This window comes from Oncorhynchus gorbuscha, linkage group LG02, assembly GCF_021184085.1.
Source record: "Oncorhynchus gorbuscha isolate QuinsamMale2020 ecotype Even-year linkage group LG02, OgorEven_v1.0, whole genome shotgun sequence".
Taxonomy (NCBI): domain Eukaryota; kingdom Metazoa; phylum Chordata; class Actinopteri; order Salmoniformes; family Salmonidae; genus Oncorhynchus; species Oncorhynchus gorbuscha.
Window position 1 is genome coordinate 90,913,863 of NC_060174.1, and position 26,440 is coordinate 90,940,302.

Sequence of the window (26,440 nt, forward strand, 5' to 3'; positions counted from 1 at the left end):
ACCAGAAGTATCTAAAACATTTATTTACAGATATCAAGGCAATGGTTAAAGGTTGTAGACAGAAGTAAATTACAGTGCTACAAATAGTTAGATTTAACAGTCTGCAGGAAAGCATTGGTACATAAATTCTACGTGTGCATTCAATTTGATTTTAGCCAAAGACAAAATAACATAACAAAATGTACTGGAGGCATTGAAGCTTTCAGAAAAAATCTTAATCACTAAACAATAGTTATCGATCTGATCATCCTCCAATAACTTCATGTAACATCAGATAAACACATATGTACTATAGTATACACTTTTAGTGTAGGTTCCTCTAATTAGTTAAAAGTCCATGCAATCCCAAATATTAAATGGCCCACTTTTAAAAAATCCATGGTCCCAGCCCACATACCCTATATTACACACTTTACCATTACCAATCATGCAAACACAACATATTAAAGGATCAAGAAGCACCTGAGATTCACCTAAAATAATTCCCAAAGGACAAAAGTCATCCAGTTATTTAAACAAAGCCTAGCTGTGACAGATAGTCACGTTCATTCAGCTTTTGCAAACGTACTTTTCTTACGTTTTTCCACATAATATGTCATGTAAAAAACAGGAATTTAGATTAAAAAGGGAAATGTAATTGGTAGAGTAATTGGTAAATAAACCCAGTATGTGGTTCACCTTGGTTTACTGATTTCTCCCATCTATAAGAGTAGATGCAAACTGATGCAAACAAACGCTGAGTGAAATTATCCATAGGACTGGGGAACAACAAGATGTGATTTCCCATTGGTCATTTCTCACATCTATCCGCCAATTGGAGAAAGTCTCTGAATCTGAAGACACCTATTGGACAACATGCACAAATGGGAGAGCACAAATTCTGGGGGTGTATCATTGACCCAGGGTTGACTAAAACAATGGACACTGGTTCCAGTGGAGGTGTGAGACGGGGAGAGAGGACGAGAGAGGGAGCGATAGAGAGAGGTGAGGAAGGCCACAGCCTGTTGGGTGAACCAATTGAAATCCAAGCACAGAGGAAGTGACCGTGACACAGCGGCCGGTGTGTGGTTACCCAGTGAGGTTGGGCTGGGGTTCTCCTTCCAACACCCACTCCCCCTCACATCCCATCCCCACTCCCCTCAGCAAGGGGGTAGAGAGCTGCTCCATTCATGAGGAAACAGACAGCAAGACGACCTGAAGCAACCTGAGTGCAGTGCACCTCCCCTCCTCCTCTTTCCGCCAGGTCACCTGTGTGAGTTGAGGTCAGTGATGTTCCATGTGGTCTCTGTGTGTCACAAGCTCTATCATCCTCAAAGCTCAATGGAGCGTCTCTCAGTGCACCACCCTCTAATTCTGACTCAGAGGTTACCTCAGGACATCTGAAGCATGTGGTTCAAGACTGAGTGGGAGAGAGGGGGACTATGCTATTGGGTTAACATTACTTAAAAACCATAAATATTTCTGATAAAAGACTTCTGTGCTCTCTTTTGACAGACCAAACAAATGGCAAATCGTAGTGCAACTAGCCATAAATTGAGCCCTCAGTGTGATAGTGTGCATGTAGCATACATGCGTGAGTCGTGTGTGTGTACAGTAAGAGGCTTTGCTAATAAACATCTTTACAATCAACGTAATTTAGGAAACAGAATAAAACAAAAAAAGAGACTGCATAGAAAGTTGGTGGCCAGAAGCTGGTCAGTCTGTAATTAAGCCCCGAGTCCTCCACCACACACACACCACTTCTTAGGAGTCCGAGGAGGTGGATGAGATGGTGCGGCTCTTAGTTTTGGGCACCACCAGGATCTCATCCCCGTCTTGGATCATGTACGAGTGGAGTGCCCGGCTGCTGTACTTCATCTCTTCAGGTCCCAGCGCGGAGCCCAGCTCGCGGGCGATGTAGTACAGTCGCATGCCGTTGGCTGGCAGCCCCACCAGCGCCCTGAGCTCCTTCTTGAGCTCCCCAACGGTCTGCTCCAGCCGCAGGCTCAGCGCCTCCGTCCGCTCGCCCCAGCGCACCTCCAGGGTGGCCGTGCAGGGGCGGACGCAGGTCCACCTCTGCCAACGGGGCAAGCTGCCCGTACTTGGACACCAGGACGTGGTACCTTTTGAGATAGGACAGGATGGATGAGAGGTTGGGATTGGTCATTTGTTCGAGAATAGTGGTGATTGGTCATTTGACAGGCAGTCTTGTACATACAGTACCTTCGGAAAGTATTCAGACCCCTTGACTTTTCCACATTTTGGTAAATTACAACTTTATACTAAAATTGATAAAAATAAATAAAAGAATCCTCAGAAATCTACATGCAATACTCCATGACAAAGTGAAACCTTTTTTTTTTTTATGTTTGCACATGAATAAAAATAAAACAGAAATACCTTATTTACATAAGTATTCAGACCCTTTGCTATGAGAATCGAAATTGAGCTCAGGTTCATCTTATTCCATTAATCATCCTTGAGATGTTTCTACAACTTCATCGGAGTCCACCTGTGGTAAATTCAATTGATTGGACATGATTTGGAAAGATACACACCTGTCTATATAAAAGGTCCCGAGCTGGCTGCCCTGTGAAACTGAGCAATCGGGGCAAAGGGCCTTGGTCAGGGAGGTGACCAAGAACCTGATGGTCACTCTGACAGAGCTCTAGATTTGTGGAGATGGGAGAACCTTCGGGAAGGAAACCATCTCTGCACACCATCAGGTCATTATGGTACAGTGGCCAGACGGAAGCCACTCCTCAGTAAAATGCAAATGACGTCCCGCTTGAAGTTTGCCAAAAGGCACCTAAAGACTCTCAGACCATGAGAAACAAGATTCCCTGGTCTGATGAAACCAAGATTGAACTATTTGGCCTGAATGCCAAGCATCACATCTGGTGGAAACCTGGCACCATCCTTACAGTGAAGCACGGTGGTGGCTTCGGGACAAGTCTCTGAATGTCCTTGAGTGGTCCAGCCAGAGCCCGGACTTGAACCAGATCGAACATCATAAAAATAGCTGTGTAGCAACGCTCCCAGTCCAACTGACAGAGCTTGAAAGGATCTGCAGAGAAAAATGGGAGAAACTCCCCAAGTACAGGTGTGCCAAGCTTGTAGCTTGTGGAGAAGGTCCAGGGGTGTGAATACTTTCCAAATGCATTCAGAAAGTATTCACACCCCTGGACCTTCTCCACATTTTGTTGTGTTACAGCCTGAATTTAAAATGGATTCAATTGAGATTGTGTCATTGGCCTACACATAATACATAATAATGTCAAAGTGGAATTATGTTTTTAGAAATGTGTATAAATTTATTCAAAATGAAAAGCTGAAATGTCTTGAGTCAATAAGTATTCAACCCTTTGTTATGGCCTAAATAAGTTCAAGAGTAAAAATGTGCTTAACAAGTCACATAATAAGTTGCATTGACTCACTCTGTTGCAATACGTTTTTAAGATGATTTTTTAATGTCAGTCTCTAGCCGCTTGCTACTTTCAGTCTGCTACTCTGTGGCAATATACACCGCTGTCCTGGTCCAAACACCACAAAGCAAGCTAAAAAACTATGCCCAAACAGTGGTAAGACCGAAGAACTCAAAAGCAGTGGCCTGTGACATTTGTGATGTGTTTGTTCACAAAGTATGGAGATATCCAACCCCTTGTCATATATTGAAGCTGTAAAGTCTCAAAGTAACATTTACCCTGTTTGCAATGTATGCTGTTTAAACGCAGCGCCAAACATTGGGATGCTGGACACAAGCAGGGATGATGAGTGCAATCTAGATGAGATAGTCGACTTATCAGTAGTGGGGACAGACAATGACATGTTTGACTGTTACAATCGGAGAGGATTTCACTTTATCCATATGAACGCATGGAGACTGCAATCGGAATTAAAACACCTTGCTTCTAACACCTGGGCTGCAGTAGTTGCTGTGACATGGCTCGATGGGTCAATTGAGGACAATAACATTGAGCTAACGGGGTTATAGCATTCATAGAATTTACCGAAACGGTGGCGGTTTTTACTTTTATTTATATTTTATTTTTATTTCACCTTTATTTAACCAGGTAGGCTAGTTGAGAACAAGTTCTCATTTGCAACTGCGACCTGGCCAAGATAAAGCATAGCAGTGTGAACAGACAACACAGAGTTACACATGGAGTAAACAATTAACAAGTCAATAACACAGTAGAAAAAAAGGGGAGTCTATATACAATGTGTGCAAAAGGCATGAGGAGGTAGGCGAATAATTACAATATTGCAGATTAACACTGGAGTGATAAATGATCAGATGATCATGTACAGGTAGAGATATTGGTGTGCAAAAGAGCAGAAAAGTAAATAAATAAAAACTGTGGGGATGAGGTAGGTGGAACGAAAGGCGGCCGAATGAGGTGTTGGCTTTAGGGATGATCAGTGAGATACACCTGCTGGAGCGCGTGCTACGGATGGGTGTTGCCATCGTTACCAGTGAACTCAGATAAGGCGGAGCTTTACCTAGCATGGCCTTGTAGATGACCTGGAGCCAGTGGGTCTGGCGACGAATATGTAGCGAGGGCCAGCCGACTAGAGCATACAAGTCGCAGTGGTGGGTAGTATAAGGTGCTTTAGTGACAAAACGGATGACACTGTGATAAACTGCATCCAGTTTGCTGAGTAGAGTGTTGGAAGCAATTTTGTAGATGACATCGCCGAAGTCGAGGATCGGTAGGATAGTCAGTTTTACTAGGGTAAGCTTGGCAGCGTGAGTGAAGGAGGCTTTGTTGCGGAATAGAAAGCCGACTCTTGATTTGATTTTCGTTTGGAGATGTTTGATATGGGTCTGGAAGGGGAGTTTGCAGTCTAGCCAGACACCTAGGTACTTATAGGTGTCCACATATTCAAGGTCGGAACCATCCAGGGTGGTGATGCTAGTCGGGCATGCGGGTGCAGGCAGCGATCGGTTGAAAAGCATGCATTTGGTTTTACTAGCGTTTAAGAGCAGTTGGGAGGCCACGGAAGGAGTGTTGTATGGCATTGAAGCTCGTTTCGAGGTTAGATAGCACAGTGTCCAATGACGGGCCGAAAGTATATAGAATGGTGTCGTCTGCATAGAGGTGGATCAGGGAATCGCCCACAGCAAGAGCAACATCATTGATATATACAGAGAAAAGAGTCGGCCCGAGAATTGAACCCTGTGCCACCCCCATAGACTGCCAGAGGACCGGACAGCATGCCCTCCGATTTGACACACTGAACTCTGTCTGCAAAGTAATTGGTGAAGCAGGCAAGGCAGTCATCCTAAAAACCGAGGCTACTGAGTCTGCCGATAAGAATATGGTGATTGACAGAGTCGAAAGCCTTGGCGAGGTCGATGAAGACGGCTGCACAGTACTGTCTTTTATCGATGGCGGTTATGATATCGTTTAGTACCTTGAGTGTGGCTGAGGTGCACCCGTGACCGGCTCGGAAACCAGATTGCACAGCGGAGAAGGTACGGTGGGATTCGAGATGGTCAGTGACCTGTTTGTTGACTTGGCTTTCGAAGACCTTAGATAGGCAGGGCAGGATGGATATAGGTCTGTAACAGTTTGGGTCCAGGGTGTCTCCCCCTTTGAAGAGGGGGATGACTGCGGCTGCTTTCCAATCCTTGGGGATCTCAGACGATATGAAAGAGAGGTTGAACAGGCTGGTAATAGGGGTTGCGACAATGGCGGCGGATAGTTTCAGAAATAGAGGGTCCAGATTGTCAAGCCCAGTTGATTTATACGGGTCCAGGTTTTGCAGCTCTTTCAGAACATCTGCTATCTGGATTTGGGTAAAGGAGAACCTGGAGAGGCTTGGGCGTGGAGCTGTGGGGGGGGGGCGGAGCTGTTGGCCGAGGTAAGAGTAGCCAGGCGGAAGGCATGGCCAGCCGTTGAGAAATGCTTGTTGAAGTTTTCGATAATCATGGATTTGTCGGTGGTGACCGTGTTCCCTAGCCTCAGTGCAGTGGGTAGCTGGGAGGAGGTGCTCTTGTTCTCCATGGACTTCACAGTGTCCCAGAACTTTTTGGAGTTGGAGCTACAGGATGCAAACTTCTGCCTGAAGAAGCTGGCCTTAGCTTTCCTGACTGACTGCGTGTATTGGTTCCTGACTTCCCTGAACAGTTGCATATCACGGGGACTATTCGATGCTATTGCAGTCCGCCACAGGATGTTTTTGTGCTGGTCGAGGGCAGTCAGGTCTGGAGTGAACCAAGGGCTGTATCGGTTCTTAGTTCTGCATTTTTTTTGAACGGAGCATGCTTATCTAAAATGGAGAGGAAGTTACTTTTAAAGAATGACCAGGCATCCTCAACTGACGGGATGAGGTCAATGTCCTTCCAGGATACCCGGGCCACTTGGTATTACTTGGTATTAAGTTTTTTTAACCCTTGTTTATAACAGAAATAGGTCTTGAAGTTGCATGGGTAGATATACTTCTTCCTAAATGTCATCCTGTCACTGTTGGTGTCTGCTTATTGGCTTCCTAAGCAGAATAATGTCTATAATTTACTTGAATCAAATTGGTGTGATCACAAAGTATTTGCTGATAGAGAATGTATTCTGCTTGGTGATTTTAATACAAATGTGCAGTTATCACCCAAGAACAGTACACAAGTAAATGCCCTGTATAACTTTAATCAGTTATTTGGACTGAAACAACTGATTGTTGAGCCAACCCAGGTATGTATTGACAGTAAGTCAACTTTGGACTTGATTATTGTGTCAAACCAAGGGAACATATGTCAGTCCAGACTTTTAAATATTGCATTTAGTGATCATATGGTAACCTACTGTACCTGTAAGAAATCCAAAATGCTGCTTGAGCCAGGTAATAACTTCATGAAGGTACGGTCTATGAAACAATACTCAAAGGAATGTTTTGTAGAAGTACTTGGGAATTTGGATTGGGCTCATGTACTAAACTGTGATGTTGATCAAGCTTGGTATCTTTTTAAAGATCTGTTTGTCGGCACTCGACTCTCTGGCTCCGATGAAACTAATTAGAATCAAACAGTGGTCAGGGAAATGGATCACCTCCGAGGTCTTAGACCTTATAAGGAAAGGGATCACTACCTGGCCAAAAGGACAAATCTACAATACGATTATGATGGTTGTATTAACCATAGGAAAGATACAAAACGGATAAGGCCAAATCCCAACATTATAACGACGTTGTTAATAATGACAACTTACACCAGCCTCGTAAACTGTGGAAAATGTAATAACATTGGCTCAAAAACTCCCCATTAGGTAAAATCCTGTAATATTGGCCTGGATATTGATTATGTTTTATGCTATGAACAAGGTTTTACCACTATAGCCTCATCTCTGGTTAAGAAGTTACCCACCTGCTCTGGACACTATGGCCAGTCTTTCATTAATAACTTTTACCATAGCAAAAGGTATGTTTGAGCTGTGCATGGTAACAGAGGACAAAGTTTCCAATCTACTATGCTTAATGAGCACAAACAAAGCAAATGGGCTGAATAACCTTCCTGCAAGATTCATAAAGGATAGTGCTTGTCACTGCTAAAAATATAATACATATTGTAAATCTTTCTATTAGTGCTGGTACATTTCCCAATGATCTCAAAAGTCTGGGTGGTTACGCTCCACAAGAAGAGCAGTAAGACAAATTTAGGAAAATACAGGCCTGTGTCGATCCTCAGCACCTTATCCAAAGTTGTTGAGAGAATTGTTTTTAAAATCAACTTGAGGGATACCTTCGAGCACAAACTTCTTTATGAACTCAAATCTGACTTTACAACAGCTCATTCTACTGATACTTGCCTTATACACCTTTTTGACCGCGTCAAGCAGGAAAGTGAGAAGAGGAACTATGCAGGTATGGTCATGTTAGACTTGCAGAAAGCATTTGACACTGTGGACCATGATATTCTCCTGATGAAACTGAAAATGCATGGGTATAAATGATGTAGCAGTGAATTGGTTTAGGTCTTATCTGAACAACGGAACACAAGTATGTAATGTTGGTGATGTTCTGTCAGAGGCCAAAGATATATCCTGTGGAATACCGCACGGATTCATTTTAGGGCCTCTCTTATTTCTAATATACGTTAATGATATGCCAGAAACAGTAAAGTGTAAACTACTACTTTATGCTGATGGCTCAGCCATAGTGGTATCTGGGAAGGATACATTTTACATAGAGGAGAACCTGAGTAAGGAATTGCATTTTGTTAGATTGGTTGACTGACAACAAATTGTCGCTACATTTAGGAAAAACTTAATCAATTTTGGTTGGAACAAAACTTAGATTGCTTAGGGCTGACAAGATAAAAACGGTAAACTGTGCAGGCCAGGATAATTAATCTAAAACAAGTGTACCTTATCATGGTCTGTCCCTACATCAATCCCTTTCTGGAGACCTGCTAAAATTATTTCTAAAATGGTGAACAAATGTAATTTTTTTATATCATAACACTAGATATTTTAACATTAAAGTTAAGAAACTGCTGGTCTCAACCTTGATTCATTTTGATTATGCCTGCTCTGCTTGGTATAGTGGGCTATGAAAAAAGTTGAAAAAGAGAATGCTGGTCATGCAAAATAATGTTATCAGGTATATGCTTAATGTCCCCTCTAGGACCCATATAGGGGTACAGGAGGTGGGCTTGTTACATTTGAAGTGCAGAGTGGACCAGCTTAAATGTAATCTTATGTTTGACATCTTAAATGATCATGCTTCAGGCTATATGAATAACCACATTGATATGAGTCTTAACCAACACAGTCACAATACCAGCGCTAGTGTGATGTCTTGTAAAACCCCAAGAGTAAACAGTACTGCGAGGAGCACGTTTTCTATACAGGCATTTGTCTATGGAATAGCCTCCCCTTGGAGATCAAGCAAATAAAAAGTATAAGCTTTAAAAAGCAGGCAAAGGTTTTTCATTTGGACATGGTTGTCTAAGTAAGAGAAACCCCTCCACTGCCCCTTGTGCCCCCTACTGCTGGTCAGGTGGATTTATTTGAATGATAGGTATGATGTGCAGTGAAGATTGTTTTTTAAGGTTGAAATGTGAAATGAATATGGTTTATTTTTAAGGTTAGGGAAAAGTGTAGTGAATAGTGACACTTTTTAGTATGTCAATAAATGAATGCATTTATGGTAGTTTGTCATTTTGTCTAGTCTTTTATTCATTTGTGTTATTGTATTTGCCAATCGAGAACCACGTTGGAAACAAGCGTTTTAATTCATAATTTTAAGTGATATCCTTGGTCCACATTTGTACATTTTGTTGCATGTCTGTTAGCCAAAATAAATTCAATTCAATCTCATCTCTGTACCCCACGCATAGACTTGTCTCTAAGGTCCCCGAGTCGAGCAGTAAATTTCAAACACAGATTCAATCACAAAGAACAGTGAGGTTCTTTGTGAGGGTACCTATTGGTAGATGGGTTTTAAAAAAGCAGACATTGAAGAATATCTCTTTGAGCATGGTGAAGTTATTAATTACACTTTGGATGGTGTATCAATGCAACCAGTCACTACAAAGATACAGACATCCTTTAATGGCTGTGATAGGCGATAACCGAGTATGGATAAACAACATTGTTGTTACTCCACAGTACTAACCTAAATGACAGAGTGAAAAGAAGGAAGCCTGTATAGAATAAAAATATTCCAAAACATGCATCCTGTTTGCAATAAGGCACTAAAGTAAAACTTTTTTAAAAATCTGGCAAAGAAATTGGCTTTAGGTCCTGAATACAAAGCTTTATGTTTGGGGCAAATCCTACAACACATCACTGAGTACCACTTCATATTTTCAAGCAGGGTGGTGGCTGTATCATGTTATGGGTATGCTTGTCATCACCAAAGATTAGAGAGTTAATTAAGATAAAAGAAACAGAAAAGAGTCAAGAACATGCAAAATCTTAGAGTAAAAGTCTGCTTTCTAACAAACACTGGGAGACAAATTCACTTTTCATCAGGACAATAACCTAAAACACAAGGCCAAATATACATTGGAGTTACTTATGACACTGAATGTTCCTGAGGAGCCTTGTTACAGTTTTGGCTTGAAAATGTCTGTCTAGCAAAGATCAACAACCTACTTCAAAGAGCTTGAAGAATTTTTAAAATAAATGTTCAAATATTGTACACTCCAGATGTGCAAAGCTCTTAGAGACCTACTCAGAAAGACATTCAGCTGTAATTGCTGCCAATGGTGATTCTAACATGTATTTGCTCAGGGTTGTGAATACTTATGTAAATTATATATTTCTGTATTTAATTATCAATACATTTGCAAAAGTTTATACTAACACATTTTCACTAATTGTGTGTCGAAGGGTGGGAAAAATAATCACTTTAAATCAATTCTGAATTCAGGCTGTAACAACAAAATGTGGAATAATTCAAGGGGTATGAATACTTTCTGAAAGCATTGTACATTATGGGACACAGACCATTTTAATCCCACATGTTTTGCAGACGTGATGTACACTGAGACAAACTGTTCTCTCAAACAAGCATATTATTTTTCAGTTTAATACATAATGAATATACCTGAACGATAACACCAGTGAAAACATAGTGAAAAGGTTTGCAGTATTTTATAGTCTAATTATTATCAAAGAAAAAAGCTTTTTCTGACACTGTGGGGGTAAGTTGGGACAAATGTGTTAGTGAATGAGTGTGTGTTTGTGTGTGCTCGCTAAGAGTGGTGTGCTCGTTTGGAAAACACAGTGAGCCCTCTACCCCTCTCTCAGCCGTGAGAAAGCCCCCACTCCCCCCTCAAGGGAACACTGAGGTAGAGATAAGGAACGATTAAATAAAATCCCAGAGAAAAAGCCTTTCTCTTTTCAAAGCTACTATACCATCTGGGCCAATCAAAGCAATTTCCCCTTCCCACCCCCAAAAACCCCGCTTGGCCGGGGTTTCAGTGCGTGTGTGTGTGCCACCGCCATGGGAATTCTACTCCAAGGCCCCAGTCAGTGCACAAAGTGCCATTCTGTGAGAAGCCCATTTCTACTCTCACTTAAAGGTCTCATTTAATGTGGTAACTAACCACTCATACACCTCTGTAAATTACATTGCGAGAGACAATGGAGGTATGGTAATGCTAAATGCCATATTTAATGGTCCTGTGGTGCCTGACAAAAAGCTGTGGCATTCATTTAATACCCGTGTTTCTATACACGGCCAAAAGTATTGGGGCTAATACCTTACCTTGTATCTACCCGAGATCTCTTAGGGACTTATCGTCTGGCATTTCATGCCACTCTCACCCTCTGTTCTTTAATCCTCCTCAGCTGCCTGGTTGAGAGATGACGTGCTAAAAGGTTTGTGTTACGTTGCATTTCCTCACTTCCCCGGTATGCCCTCAATCCCCTTACTCTGTCTCTTAATAATGACCCCATGCCCCATCTCTACATATCACAAGGCCCTTCCTCTTTATAACCCCCCCTTCTTTACCCAGACCCCTCTGTAGCCCCTTCTTTCTCGCCTTACCTCAAGTGCACTCCTCTCCACACCCCTCCTGTAAACCCCTCCTCTCTCTCCTTACCCCAAGCCTCCCCAGTCTCTCCAGTCTCGCATCGTTTCAATCTCCCCAAGCTGTTTCAGAAAGCTGCTTACGACCACCAAATAGCTCTATTTTCATGACACCTGACCATAGCACTGGTTCAAATCCAAGTGCCAATTCCGTTTATCAAACTCCAGACGGTGCTTTGATCAGTTGACATGAAAATAAATATCTTTGCCATGCACAACAGCGGTGGTTTTGGTGTTGAAAAACAGAAGCATATGCAGAAAAGTAGCTCATACGTACTGTAAAATATGGTGGTGGATGTTTGATGTTATGGGGATTTTATTTTAAAAAATGTTTACTTCCACTGGTCCTGGATCCCTTAAGGTCAACGGCATCATGACCTTTACTAAGTACCAGAGCATTTTAGCCAAAAACCTGCTTGCCTCTGCCATGAGACTGACACTTGGCCACAAGTTGATCTAGCAGCAAGAAAATATGCCAAAACACATCAAAATCCACAAAGAAATGGTTAATTGACCACAAAACCCACATTTTGCAATGGCCATCTCAGTCTCTGGTCTTGAACCCCATTGAAAACCTGTGGTTTGAATTGAAGAGGGCAGTCTTTAAGAGCAGACAAATTATATCAGGGATCTGGAAAGATTCTGTTTGGAGGAATGGTCTAAGAACCCTCCCAACGTGTTCTCCAATCTCATAAAACATTGTAGAAAAAGACTCAGTGTCGTTATCCTCGCAAGGAGAGGGTGCTACAGTATCGCAAACAGAATCTCTTTCTCTGAGCAATTGTATTAGTATAATAATATATTATTTTTAGCTGATCTGTTTATCTATAGCTATGACTAAGACTAGGCTACGGTTATTCAAAGGCAGCTGTCCGTCAAATCTGTGCAGGCTGCAGTGTTCACCAGTTGTTTAAAAAGCAAGGAGAGAGAAATATAATTAAACAGAGGAAAAGTGAGCAAAAGAAAACCAAGAAAGCGGTTTGCGGCTTTGAAACACTTCCATTGCAGTACCCTGATTAATCTGAGACACTGTGGGGACGCTGTGTTGGTTTGGAGTCATTGGTCCACTGGCAGAAACACACCTGCAAAGAAAAAGAAAACCCAAGCACCCCCCCACCAAAAAAGGCACTTTCCCCACATAATTAGGAGGACAATATTCACACAGAGCCGAGCTACAACAGGTCTGGTTACACAGGGAAATGAGTCAAGCTCTCAATCTCCCCCTTAAAGGAAAAGAAAAGAGAGCGAATGAACGAGTGAAGGAGGAGGAGGTCAAAAAAATAATCTACCTGCCACCTTGTGTATCGGTTTTCCGATCTGAGTATTCAGAGGCACAAAGAAGTCATTGAGTAGGCAGTGACTGGTGCCATTGTCTCGCAAAGGTTACTTTCCCCCAGTCAAGGAGCGCGCTTTCCCCCCGAAAATCCTCCCATCACATTCTCCTAAGGTTAAGTGGAATGTGGCTGGCAAAAAGCGTGGGCAGATTCATTTTTATGCATGGGCCCGAAACCCCCCCAATAAAATTCCCATCATGGGAAGTCCTGAGATGACAATATGTTACGGGACGTCAGATGTGTTAGAACACTGAGGGGAGTGTTAACATAAGCAGAGAGGTAGGCAGTATCTGAGAGGTACTGACTCAGTGATTCCTGTCTGCTGTTGAGGTTGTTGTCTCAGAGGAATGATATTGCTATTAAGAACAACCTCCATCTGATTCACATCAGAAGAAAAATGTGTGCGTGTGTTTACAGTTCCTCTGACATACAGTAGCTCTACCTCAACAGAGTGTGGAGTGTGTCAACAGTACCTCTGAGGCAGCGTCTCTTCAGAACAGTTCAGGTAATGTCTGATGAAGAACCTCTCAGCGTCTTCCCTCTCTCCTTCCGTCACCACACTCCCATTCAACACAGTCACAGATGGCAACCTGCAAAAGGACAAAGATTATGAGTGTGTGTGTGAGACACATTTACACAAATCAAACAGGTGTGTATTCAGTTGTGTTTGTGTGAACCTCTTCAACAGGTTGAATAACCCCCTTCCCCAATCTCAAAGAAATAAGTAACACCCTACCATTGTACTTGTACTTTTCTTGCACTAACACCTGTACTTGTCTTTTCTCACTAGTAGTGACTTTGCTGATAGCTGCTTAATTGAAGAAAATGTTTACATGCTATTGTGACATGTGGTTGCCTTTCCTAGCTACCTTAAGATGAAGCACTAACTCAATCACTCTGGATAAGACTAAAATGTAAATGTGTGTGTGTGTGTGTATACACTCACTGTGCCACGGTGAGGCTGCGTCTCTCTTTGTTGGTGTAAGGCTGCAGTAAGGGAATCCCCATCAACCTCACCTCCTCCAGTTTAGGGAAGAAATTCAGCCTCTCTATGTCCTCCCATCGGTTAAGTCCTTTAGGACACACGTGCAAAAACACGCATTCATGCACACACCCAAGGATATGGAAATGATCAGCACTCATTCTCTATGGAAGGCCAGGATACAGTATTGACTATGGCGTACAGAAGTAGTACAATACAATACATAGTCCTCATCAGAGAGATCATAGAGGGCTCTTTCAGTGATTGAATGTGTGTGTATATTAGTTTAATTTATTAGCCTATATAAAAAAGGGGGTAAAATGCCTTTAAAATGCCAAATGTAGTGTTAAAATACATTCCAAAGTAACAGAACTCAAGCTCTTCTCAGTAGACCTACTGATTTCCAGAGGGTTCCCTGTCCTGCATGAGAAAGGTACAGAAGCAGAGGAGTAAGAACAGGAGAAAAGGGAAGGAAAACAGGAATAGTGGATGAAGAGTTATTAGGTAGAGGAAAGAGGGATGTGTTTATTCAACGGATGGGTCTAATCCTGAATGTAGATTAAAACCGCATTCCAGAAGGTGTCTATTCCACAAGTTAACACCAGCTAAATCTACGATGTTAAAATGCTCATTTACTCTGTTCCATCTCACTGCGCAATCTGTCTCATCAGCCCAGCCAGTATCTCACATTTCTTTTAGACTAACATTGTTGTTTTCAACAGCGGAGATTTGTATAAACCTTGCAGTCTGTCTCTCCGACATTTGCAACATTGAATTTGCATATTTGAACAATCTCCAGATGTCCCTCCATATTAATGAACATGTCAGGAGTTGGGACGAGACACAGGCAGGCAACCTTTCTCAGCCAGTCGAAATCATGAATCAGCATCATTTTTATGGATATATATAGTTGTAGCCAAAAGTTGAGAATGACACAAATATTAATTTTCACAAAGTCTGCTGCCTCAGTTTGTATGATGGCAATTTGCATATATTCCAGAATGTTATGAAAAGTGATCAGATTAATTGCAATGTCCCTCTTTGCCATGCAAATGAACTGAATCCCACCCAAAAAAATTCCACTGCATTTGAGTCCTGCCACAAAAGGACCAGCTGACGTGTGAGTGATTCTCTCGTTAACAAAGGTGTGAGTGTTGACGAGGAAAAGATGGATATCACTCTGTCATGCTGATTGAGTTGGAATAACAGACTGGAAGCTTCAAAAGGAGGGTGGTGCTTGGAATCATTGTTCTTCCTCTGTCAACCATGGTTACTTGCAAGGAAACACGTGCCGTCATCATTGCTTTGCACAAAAAGGGCTTCACAGGAAAGGATATTGCTGCCAGTAAGATTGATCCGATAAATGGTTGATTTAGGTGCATCAAGAACTTCAAGGAGAGCGGTTCAATTATTGTGAAGAAGGCTTCAGGGCACCCAAGGAAGTCCAGCAAGCCCCAGTATCGTCTCCTAAAGTTGATTCAGCTGCAGGATCGGGGCACCACCAGTACAGAGCTTGCTCAGGAATGGCAGCAGGCAAGTGTGAGTGCATCTGCACGCACAGTGAGGCGAAGACGTTTGGAGGATGGCCTGGTGTCAAGAAGGGCAGAAAAGAAGCCACTTCTCTCCAGGAAAACATCAGGGACAGACTGATATTCTGCAAAAGGTACAGGGATTGGACTGCTGAGGACTGGGGTAAAGTAATTTTCTCTGATGAATCCACTTTCTGATTTTTGGGTCATCCGGAAAAAAGCATGTCCGGGGAAGACAAGGTGAGCGCTACCATCAGTCCTGTGTCATGCCAACAGTAAAGCATCCTGAGACCATTCATGTGTGGGGTGGCTTCTCAGCCAAGGGAGTGGGCTCACTCACAATTTTGCCTAAGAACACAGCCATGAATAAAGAATGGTACCAACACATCATCCGAGAGCAACTTCTCCCAACATCCAGGAACAGTTTGGTGACGAACAATGCCTTTTCTAGCATGATGGAGCACCTTGCCATAAGGCAAAAGTGATAACTAAGTGGCTCAGGGAACAAAACATTGATATTTTGGGTCCATGGCCAGGAAACTCCCCAGACCTTAATCCCATTGAGAACTTGTGGTCAATCCTCAAGAGGCGGGTGGACAAACAAAAACCCACAAATTCTGACAAACTCCAAGCATTGATTATGCAAGAATGGGCTGCCATCAGTCAGGATGTGGCCCAGAAGTTAATTGACAGCATGCCAGGGTGGATTGCAGAGGTCTTGAAAATGGTCAACAATGCAAATAATGACTCTTTGCATCAACCTCATGTAATTGTCAATAAAAGCCTTTGACACTTCTGAAATGCTTGTAATTATACTTCAATATTCAATAGTATCAGCAAACTTTGTGGAAATTAATATTTGTGTCATTCTCAAAACGTTTGGCCACGACTGTACAAAGAACTATCAATAGAAAACAGGTAAAACACAAAGTGCAGCTAGTTTTCAGTCTTTCCATTTTCAGTTTAAGTGGTTGTGTTAGCAGTGTTGTTGGCTAACTCGTCTGAATAAGTGTCCGGACGAGAGAGCACATTTTTTACGGCAGGCGAAATCGCTCATCATTATCTCATTGTTACCGATGTATCCAAATAAATGTCACAAGAAAACAGTTTAAACAAACGCAAATGCAGCTACTTTGCTGTTATTCTGGCTGCACTGTTTGACGTGACTGTAAGTTAGCCGTGGTTGGCTGGCTAGCAAGCAAGGGATAAGAACGTTGGCAGCCAGTATGGCAATGGAACATTTAGAATGAACGACTGGGTCGCGTCTCTGGCAACCGAACCAATAGAATGTTAGACCAGCCGGCTTGGGTAGCAACCCTAGATTTGTGTTGGGACTATATCTTGTGGAAGGATGAAATAGTATGAATAAATTAATCAAAAATATTTTAAAATATGAAACTATGTCAAATCTTTATTTGAATATGTTGGTAAACCATTGTAAAAAAGTGTTAATGCCCTCAAAGCAGGTGTTTGGAGGACATATTGTCCCGGTTTTCCTGCCAGAGATGAAGACTTGGGCCTAACAACACACGTGCCAATATATCCTCCAAACACAGGCTTCTCGAGCATTATCACTTAAGTATGCTCCTGCTGTGTGTGTGTGTGTGTGTGTGCGAGCCTGTGTGTGTGTGTGTTTGCATGTGTATGAGACTCCCTTCGCAAACCTGAGTTGTTGAGGTTGATGCTGCGCAGGTTAGGAAACAGGCGCTGCAGTGTGTCCTGAGGTGTGTCCTCCTCCACAGAGCTGAGTCTGTTGTTGGACAACACCAGGGTGTCCAGGCACGGGTACATCGGCCCAATCTTACGGACCTCACTCCACTCCTGTAGCTGGTTGTCTGTGATCTGGAGCAGGCGTAGGGAGGGGCAGGGGACCGGGGACTCAGCAACCTGGTCATAATCATTCAGACAAAGGAAGAGCTCCTCCAGTCTGCAGGGGGAGATAGTATGAGTATCAGAGGTAGCTGGGTCGTTCCACAAAGAGTGCCTTTTGCATCCCTTTTTCACTTAAAATATCACTTTGTACACCAATATTGAATTTTAAAAGCCTGTTATGTTAAATGAAGTGCCCTTTAATATAGACCACATGGAGAATTCAATAAACAGATATCATTTGTTTTATATAAAGACTTAATAAGTGGCCAAATTCTGCATTTTGACATGTCCCACAGTCAACCCTGTGCCACTTCTAGGACGTTTCAACCCACTTAATCCCAAAATGTATCCATGTTTTTAACAATCATTGTAAAGCCATAGTTATTGTGTTGCTTTGATAAAGTAATTTCTGAAGATTACTATTTATTTAATGCGATTAGTGATTCATTTGTTCCTCGTTTTATGGTCAACCCTGTTATGTGAACTGATCTCACATTTTAATACTGTATAACTATATCTTTTTAAATATTTTTTTTTCAAAACAAACATTGAACATGTAATAGTCAAATCATAGTGTAAAAACTGGTGAGGTCAACCCTGGTACTTTATTTGGCACTTAACAGGCACGTACTAGTGCTTTTTTTGTACCTTGAGATTGAAAACGTGTTTATGAAGTTGAACATGTCCTCTTTATGACAATGTTAAAATTAAAAATATATTTTGGACCAAGTTACACTTCTTAAAAGGCACCGAATTGTATTCACGTGTGCCATGTCTAGTTTGTGATTCACAGTCCACTATCTGTCATGACTTACTCAGGGGTCTGGCGTGTGAGTGTGTGTACCGTGTCCCAGGTGACACGCGTGTTGATGAGGACCAGGCGGCGGACTCGGGAGAACACCTCAGCCAGGCCTGGCTCCAGTTCAATCCCACTCAGAGGGTTCATACTCAGGTTAAGGAAGTCCAGATTGGGGATGTTAGACACAATCGTGCAGATCTGGCAACCCAAAAGACAGATTGGAGATATTATGCACAAATCACACTGTATGTCACATGCACCAAATACAACAGGTGTAGACTTTCGCTACAACACAGAGTTAAAAAGGAAGAAGGAGCAAAAAAAACAATCAAATAGTAACACAATAACATTGGTTTTGGTTTGTTTCATTGAAAAGGGGCTGATAACATTGATTCGACCACAGAAAAAAAGTTGATAATATAGTGCAAACTAATGGGGCAAACTCGGTGAAATTCAATCTTGTGCGTCTCTGTGCAGCATGGCATTCGTTCTGCGCAGCAGTTCTGGAGGAGGTGCGCAGCGGCCAGTTCTGGAGGATGTACGTGTGCAGTTGAGGGAACATTGCATGTATGTAGGGGTAAAAGTGACTAGGCAATCAGGATAGATAATAAATAAATAGAATAGCAGCAACATATGTGGAGTGTGAAAGTGTGTCTGTGGCATCAATATGCACTGTGCATAATATGTGTGTGTGTGTGTGTGTGTGTGTGTGTGTGTGTGTGTGTGTGTGTGTGTGTGTGTGTGTGTGTGTGTGTGTGTGTGTGTGCGCGCTGGAGTGTCAACGTAGCATGTGTGAATGTGAGAGTAGAGTCCAGTGAGTGTGCATAGGGGTCAATGTTAATAGTCTAGGTGGCCATTTGATTAACTGTTCAGCAGTCTTATGGCTTTGGGGTAGAAGCTGTATACTGTAGTATACACTGTAGTGTACTGTGTTAGGAATTATGTTCTGATGATTATTCCCGATTGGAAGGCCTGGGACCTTGAACCATAAACTAGGTCATGGTGTCCTTAAGCAATCAAGACATTTGAAATGTATAGTCTATTCAAACCCTAGGTCTCATCCTTGATTTAATGTTTTAGCTCCAGGCATGGAAGGGTGAAAGCACAAGAAGATAATACACAAGTGTTTAGGTCTGCCCTGCGAACCCCTTAGAGGAAGGCATCTGTTTTCTCATTTGCATATGCCTGTCTATGTCGCTCTATTAAACCTTTGAAGCAGCAATATGTAACTTTTTGGGTGACCCACAAATGTGAGTTATAGATCTGTCATGCTCATAGAACGCAAGTAAGAAACAGTAGATTTCTTCTATGTGCGCTATTTATATGCTTCCCGTTATTACGTTTAGTTTTATAATCATTTACTTTTGTACACCAGCGGTTTTGAACACCATAGCTGAAAATACAATATTTTTGCTAATGGAAAATATATTTTACAGCGGTTTAAATGGTACAATGATTCTCCACACTATAATTGCTTGTTTTGTCACAAACTGAAATGGTGGAGTGCACCTTTAAATATATAGCCTTATACTTATACATAATTTATACACACGTTGACCGGTTTTAAATTCCTGTATTATTTACTAGAGTGGTTTTATTTTTTTATGATCTTTTTGGGTCTTTCTTCAAAGAAACCTCCTAAACAAATACTAATAGAGCAAAAAGTAGGTAGGATTGGGGTCTGAACGGCTAGGCTCAGCACTTCTGCTCTTTTTTTATAACTTGTACGGAGCACAATATATTAGTCTACACTTGGCATGTACAGTTGAAGTCGGACGTTTACATACACTTTAGCCAAATATATTTAAACTCAGTTTTTCACAATTCCTGACATTTAATCAGAGTAAAAATCCACTGTCTTGGGTCAGTTAGAATCACCACATTATTTTAAGAATGTGAAATGTCAGAATAATAGTAGAGAATGATTGATTTCAGCTTTTATTTCTTTCATCACATTCCCAGTGGGTCAGAAGTTCACATACACTCAACTAGTATTTGGTAGCATTGCCTTTAAATTCTTTAACTTGGGTCAAACATTTTGGGTAGCCTTCCAAAAGTTGGGTGAATTTTGGCCCATTCCTCCTAACTGAGCTGGTGTAACTGAGTCAGGTTTGTAGGTCTCCTTGCTCACAAACACTTTTTCAGTTCTGCCCACAAACTTTCTATATGATTGAGGTTAGGGCTTTGTGATGGCCACTCCAATACCTTGTTGTCCTTATGCCATTTTGCCACAACTTTGGAAGTATGCTTGGGGTCATTGTCCATTTGGAAGACGCATTTGCGACCAAACTTTAACTTCCTGACTGATGTCTTGAGATGTTGCTTCAATATATCCACATCACTTTCCTGTCTCATGATGCCATCTATTTTGTTAAGTGCACCTGTCCCTCCTGCTGAAAAGTACCCCCACAACATGATGCTGCCACCCCAGTGCTTCATGGTTGGGATGGCGATCTTCGGCTTGCAAGCCTCGTCGTTTTTCCTCCAAACATAACAATGGTCATTATGGCCAAACAGTTATATTTTTGTTTCATCAGACCAGAGGACATTTCTTCAAAAAGTACGATCTTTGTCCCCATGTGCAGTTGCAAACCATAGTCTGGCATTTTTATGGCGGTTTTGGAGCAATGGTTTCTTCCTTGCCGAGCAGCCTTTCAGGTTGTCAATATAGGACTCATTTTATTGTGGATACAGATACTTTTGTACCTGTTTCCTCCAGCATCTTTACACGGTCCTTTGCTGTTGTTCTGGGATTCATTTGCACTTTTCTTACCAAAAAAACATTCATCTCTAGGACACACAACGCGTCTCCATCCTGAGCAGTATGACGGCTGCGTGGTCCCATGGTGTTAATACTTGCGTACCATTGTTTGTACAAATGAACGTGGTACCTTCAGGCGTTTGTAAATTGCTCCCAAGGATGAACCAGACTTGTGGAGGTCTACAATTCTTTTCTGAAGTATTGGCTGATTTCTTTTGGTTTTCCCACAATGTCAAGCAAAGAGGCACTGAGTTTGAAGGTAGGCCTTGAAATACATCCACAGCTACACCTCCAATTTACTCAAATTATGTCAATTATCCTATCAGAAGCTTCTAAAGCCATGACATCATTTTCTGGAATTTTCCAAGCTGTTTAAAGGCACAGTCAACTTAGTGTATGTAAACTTCTGACCCACTGGAATTGTGATACAGTGAATTATAAGTGAAATAATCTGTGTTAACAATTGTTGGAAAAAGTACTTGTGTCCTAACAGACTTGCCAAAACTATAGTTTGTTAACAAGTAATTTGTGGATTGATTGAAAAGCTAGTTTTAATGACTAAGTGTATGTAAACTTCTGACTTCAACTGTAGGTTTTGCACTCATGGGTGACAGAAATTTAAATATGGGGGATGGGAATGGGCTGACAAGGTACAAAATCTGTCGTTCTGCCCCTGAACAAGGCAGTATGGTCCATTTGCTACATGCTTCTTTAATGCTAGCCAAGAGGTGCTGGACATTTAAAAAGTACAATAGTTGGTTATTTTGTAAAAACTGTCCAGATAAAACAACACCTTAGATGTGTAGAAAATAAGTCAAACTTTTATCAAAAAAGTTAACAATCTCTGAAAATTATGAAAACAATGAAAAATAGGTAAAAGAAATGTGTTGACCATGCCTTCGTGCCAATAACAAGCTGCTTATAAATAAAATGGTGCATAACATGGTAGCAAGGGTGAGGAGGATAAGGAGAACTACAGTACCCACCTCCCCCCAGTCTTGCAGCTGGTTGTGGGACAGGTCCAGCTCCACCACATGGGCACAAAAGGTGGCCACCTCAGCCTTGTCCCCAGCTTTACTGATGCCACAGCCATCCAGGACCAGCACACTGGGCAGGTTCAGACGATCTGGAGCGAGACAATCTTTCTAGTGAATAATTGTTCTTTATTTAATCAAACTGTACCGTCAATAAGAATCACATTCACATTACAGGGGACAACAACCTGGTATTACTTATTGTCATTACTTATTTTGGCATCACTACATAGGCAGTATCATTGGGGCGTTAAGGCATTAGAGAATGACTCATGATGTGTAGATACCCTATAAGGGATATAGTGTAAGTACATGGAGTTTGCAGTATTCCTGGGTAACTAGAAGATGATAACTTGTGTGATTTCCCTGTATAACACATGCAAGTAAGCCTACATGGGGTTATTACTGCTTAATTCAGGTGTTTTTGTAAAACAGAAAGTAGGCTGTAAAGTATGGCCCTTGACTCTTCTACCTTGAGAAGTAACAACTTTTTCAGTTCATTAGAGTATAAATCACATCGCACCCACCAACTCAGTTTAGCATGTAACATAACAAATGCTACAGAGAAAAGATGCATAGGCCACCATATCACTGAGTTTTTACTCAGTCAGCGCGCTAATGCGGCCTTCAAATGCTTGTCAGAACTGGAAAACTTCAAAGTTATGAAGTCATAAGTCCGACATGACTGTGTTCAGGTGGTTTTGAAGTCAGAATAATTCCTCAAACAATGAGATTTTATCTAGCTAGAGGAGCTAGATAACATTGCTAATGATAAAGTTAGCTAACTTGTTTAACGTTGCCAATATGGTCAAACTAGCTACATTATCTACATTGATAAGTTTGACAATGTCAAAAATGTATTTGCTTTATAATCGTCACAACTAGAGTAAAATGACCTCCAACATTCCCACGGAACCTCGTATTTCCTACTTGCGAGGAGCATTTGAAGGCAGCATAAGCTACGGATCCAAACATCCTGATTTCTGACCTTTGATGGGCGACCCCTGTGGACGAGACACTACCACGACACCCATGCCGTTCCCACGACAGTATGGGAAATTCTCTGGGTTGTACTTCTCACTGACCACCTGGACAAAGGTGCGCCCCTCCTCTTCATCAGAGGACTCCATGGCCCCAACTGTCTGATCAGAGAGAGCGAGAGGCTTACACCCAGGGGTATGGTTACAAAGTACAGTAGGACTTGTTGGGTACACCACATGTCCATGCCAATCAGACTTGGAAACACTTGGTATAGCATATAGAGGCTATAGGTCTTTACAGATAAAGCACATGGCTTTAGTTACATGCCCTTTCAACTGACTTGTCTACTGCTAGCATACATGCTAACAAGTAAAATCTTGTTCACGTACCAAAACATTGACTTAAGGTTAGCAGGGAATGTTTGAAATATTGACTCACAAATATGACTCCTCTAGGGGTAAAGTTGGTGTGGACCACAGACAGACACCTCTGGGCTGTAGTATTGTGAGGAGGTTGCTGTCTCTCTCTCCCTCTCTGGCACCGGCCAGGCCTGGTGGATGAGGAGGCAGTGCCAGTGGCTCACGCAGCACAGGCCTGGAACACTGCGGCTTCGGGAGAGAGAGAGGGCCCAAGGGGGGAGAAAAAGAAAGCGCGTGTCACATGAGCTAAAAAGAGTGAACCCATTATCCTTCCACATTGTGACATCATCTCAATGAAGTAACCATAGATATAATAATGACCTTTTCAATAGAAGTAACAATGATTCACTCTGTTCTTTAACATATCCTGTTCAACTCTCGTTTGATTTAATACTAGTCTGACAGAAATCACTGATCTCTAACATTTGTGGTTCACTTAGCCTGCATAAGGTTTATGCAACAGTCTATATGTTGAGTCAAAAGAAAAGTCCATACACTCTCTCCAACTCCAACGGTCATGGAGTGCTACTGGGTACACAGGCTTTAGTGAAAGCATACAAAGATTCCAGTTTTTAAACTGCAGTAAAAGGGCAGTAACTGCAGTCGACTGTGGTATTATGGACGCAGTAATTGCAGTTACACATTCTGGATGCAGTATTTGCTGCATACTGCAGTTATACTGCATTCTAACTTCAATATTTTTTCGTAAGGGCAGCACTGTTTCAATTTAAAATAATCAACTAATGATGGTCTTCAGTCTGACTCTGAACCACAATTTGTTGAATCAAGGCCTGGTGTGTTTCTGCTGGGCTGGAACAAAAGCCTACACTCTCAGTGGCTCTCCAGGTATGAAGTTAGAGATATGTAATCCCTTTCGTAAGAACACAGGTGTCTGAGCAGGTGTCGGATTCTTACAGTGCTTCCTAAATGATCAGACTTATCGGATTCGCTATCTGATTGGGTTAAGCTCAGTCTGTCTGCAAACTGATTCTTTGGCCTGGACCAATCTGAACTCACAACATACCCTTTTCACACCATCATGCTGACTCGAACCATACAGAACTAGCCTAACTCAGGTATTTTATTTTCACTTTGCCCTTTCCAGCACTATGGTGGATACGTAACCAGGCCAGCGCAGTTCAGCTTGGCTCAGGAGTGTAAAGCAGCCAATAAACCAGTAGGCATATCTCAAGTGGTTCTGTTCCCAGCCCTGAGCCGTCTGAGACAACATGATGACACCATACAGACAGGGTTCTGTCAAGAACCTGTGTGAAGTCCAGTTAGAGAAGGTTTCCCATATCAGAGACCCTCTGGTTTCAATCTTCGATACACCTGGGATCAAAGACGTGACTCCTAATAGCCCAGATCAGGTGCTTCCGACGGCAAACTGGGATTAACACTGAGATAACTTTGTGTTTGAGTATGAATCCAGGAAGATTAGCCCTGATAGTCATGGGTATTTTAGCTCATTGTAAGGGCCAAGAGAGTGACAGTGGTACTACAGGTGCAACATTTGTTTATAGTTACATTTACCAAGCGATCTTGGCTGGTATTTTCAAGTATGTCCGATAAAATAGACTATAGCAATGTGATTTTTGTGGTTCTAAACCACAACCATAGCCTGCTTGCCTTGACAAGTCAGCCAGACTTGAGATATGCTCTTCAATAATAACTGGAGTTAACTCAAATTCTTTAACACGCTTGTTGACAATGTGAACACTATTCTGTAACCACTAGGCAAACTGTACACTCAAACATAGGCTACTACCTCAAAACATGAGCATATGCCATATCATAAGGACACAACAGAAACAGGTTTTGGATATCAAGGTTACATGTGACAAAACTCAACGATAATCTCCGATAGATCACGACTTCCATCACAAAAGACTACCGGTAGGGTATATGTATGTATATTTATTATTAGTTTGTATTTTTTTCCTTTTCGGTAGGGTATATTAATGAAGAGCGGAGGACATGGTTGGCCTTTGGGAGAAGGTGGGGGTAGGGGTCATGCGCACAGCTGCCATGACAACACCTTTGTGGCCCAACGCGTAATGAGGGGGGGCATTAGAACAAGATAACAACAATAACAATTAGTTAATAATTCTTGAACGTGGCCAATGTGACTGTGACGTAATTGCAGTGGATTTCCTACATTGTTAGGAAACTTGCTATTCTACTTGAATAAACTCAAATTCTTGGGGATTTTTTTGTATGTGTATTGAAAACTTGCACGGTTCTATACGTTTATGTATCCTGAACCGGTTCATGCAATGCCGCAGCCAATTTTTTGAATTGAGAAAAACATTCCCCGAAATCAGAATGATTCCAGAAAAAAAAAAATCGACAGTGAATAAAAACACCCAAAATGCATCAAATTACATTGCTTTGAAACCAAGCTGTATAAATCGACAAGATCAATAGATTATTATTTGATTGCGACAATGATATGTGTTTGAAGTAACAGGTTGTAGGCTACTTGTACGGTACATCCATGCCCATCTACTGTAGCTATGATTTAGGGAATATATTGTAACCTAAAACAATGGTCCTTAACAAAAATCATCGGGAAATATACCTACGCCGTCAGACCATTGAAATATATATATTTCGAATACGCATTGAGAGAACATTCGATTCCACTTACCGTTCTCTGTCGTTCACTTCGAATGTTTGTTATTTTCGTTCGGTTAGGTAAGGGTCGTCACTAGTTACAACACAGCCACAAAGTCATAAACCCCGCCTATTTATACAATTTCTCTTCTTAAAATACGATTTTAAGCCTAACCGTAACCTTAACCACACTGCTAACTTTATATTAAGACCAAGAAGTTATTTTACGATGTAGTTTACAGCTATGGCTGTAATATCTACTATAGTGGAAATATTAGGTGACACTCAAAGACCCACCTCCTTCGTTGAGGAAGTGACGCAATTTAAAAGAACAGTCAATCAACTCTCAAAAGAAAACACTTTTTAAAAGTCCATTTTGTAGATATTTTACAGATGATGACAAAACAATGTCGTGGAGAAATACTGTGCAAATGACTAAATACAATTCCCAATCGCATTGATGAAAAAAAATCCCCAGTGTTATGCAAATGAGGATATAGGACCTATGAACACACTGGAATAATGGAATAACTGTGATTCATCACACATCATGCTTATCAGGAGCAGAAAAACGAACATTTTATGACGCAATGTTTTTA

At 41.7% G+C, this 26,440-nt stretch overlaps 1 pseudogene across 1 annotated transcript; it reads right to left on the bottom strand.

The window, feature by feature from the left end:
- On the bottom strand, window positions 1-26,146 carry LOC124012835 (annotated as a pseudogene). Its single transcript, XR_006834783.1, has 9 exons — window positions 25,876-26,146; window positions 23,245-23,414; window positions 22,814-22,963; window positions 21,778-21,917; window positions 18,047-18,228; window positions 17,024-17,286; window positions 13,795-13,921; window positions 13,322-13,438; window positions 1-2,102 (listed from the first exon to the last, which is right to left on the bottom strand). The product of XR_006834783.1 is annotated as a tubulin-specific chaperone cofactor E-like protein (transcript).
- Window positions 26,147-26,440: the final 294 nt, after the last annotated feature.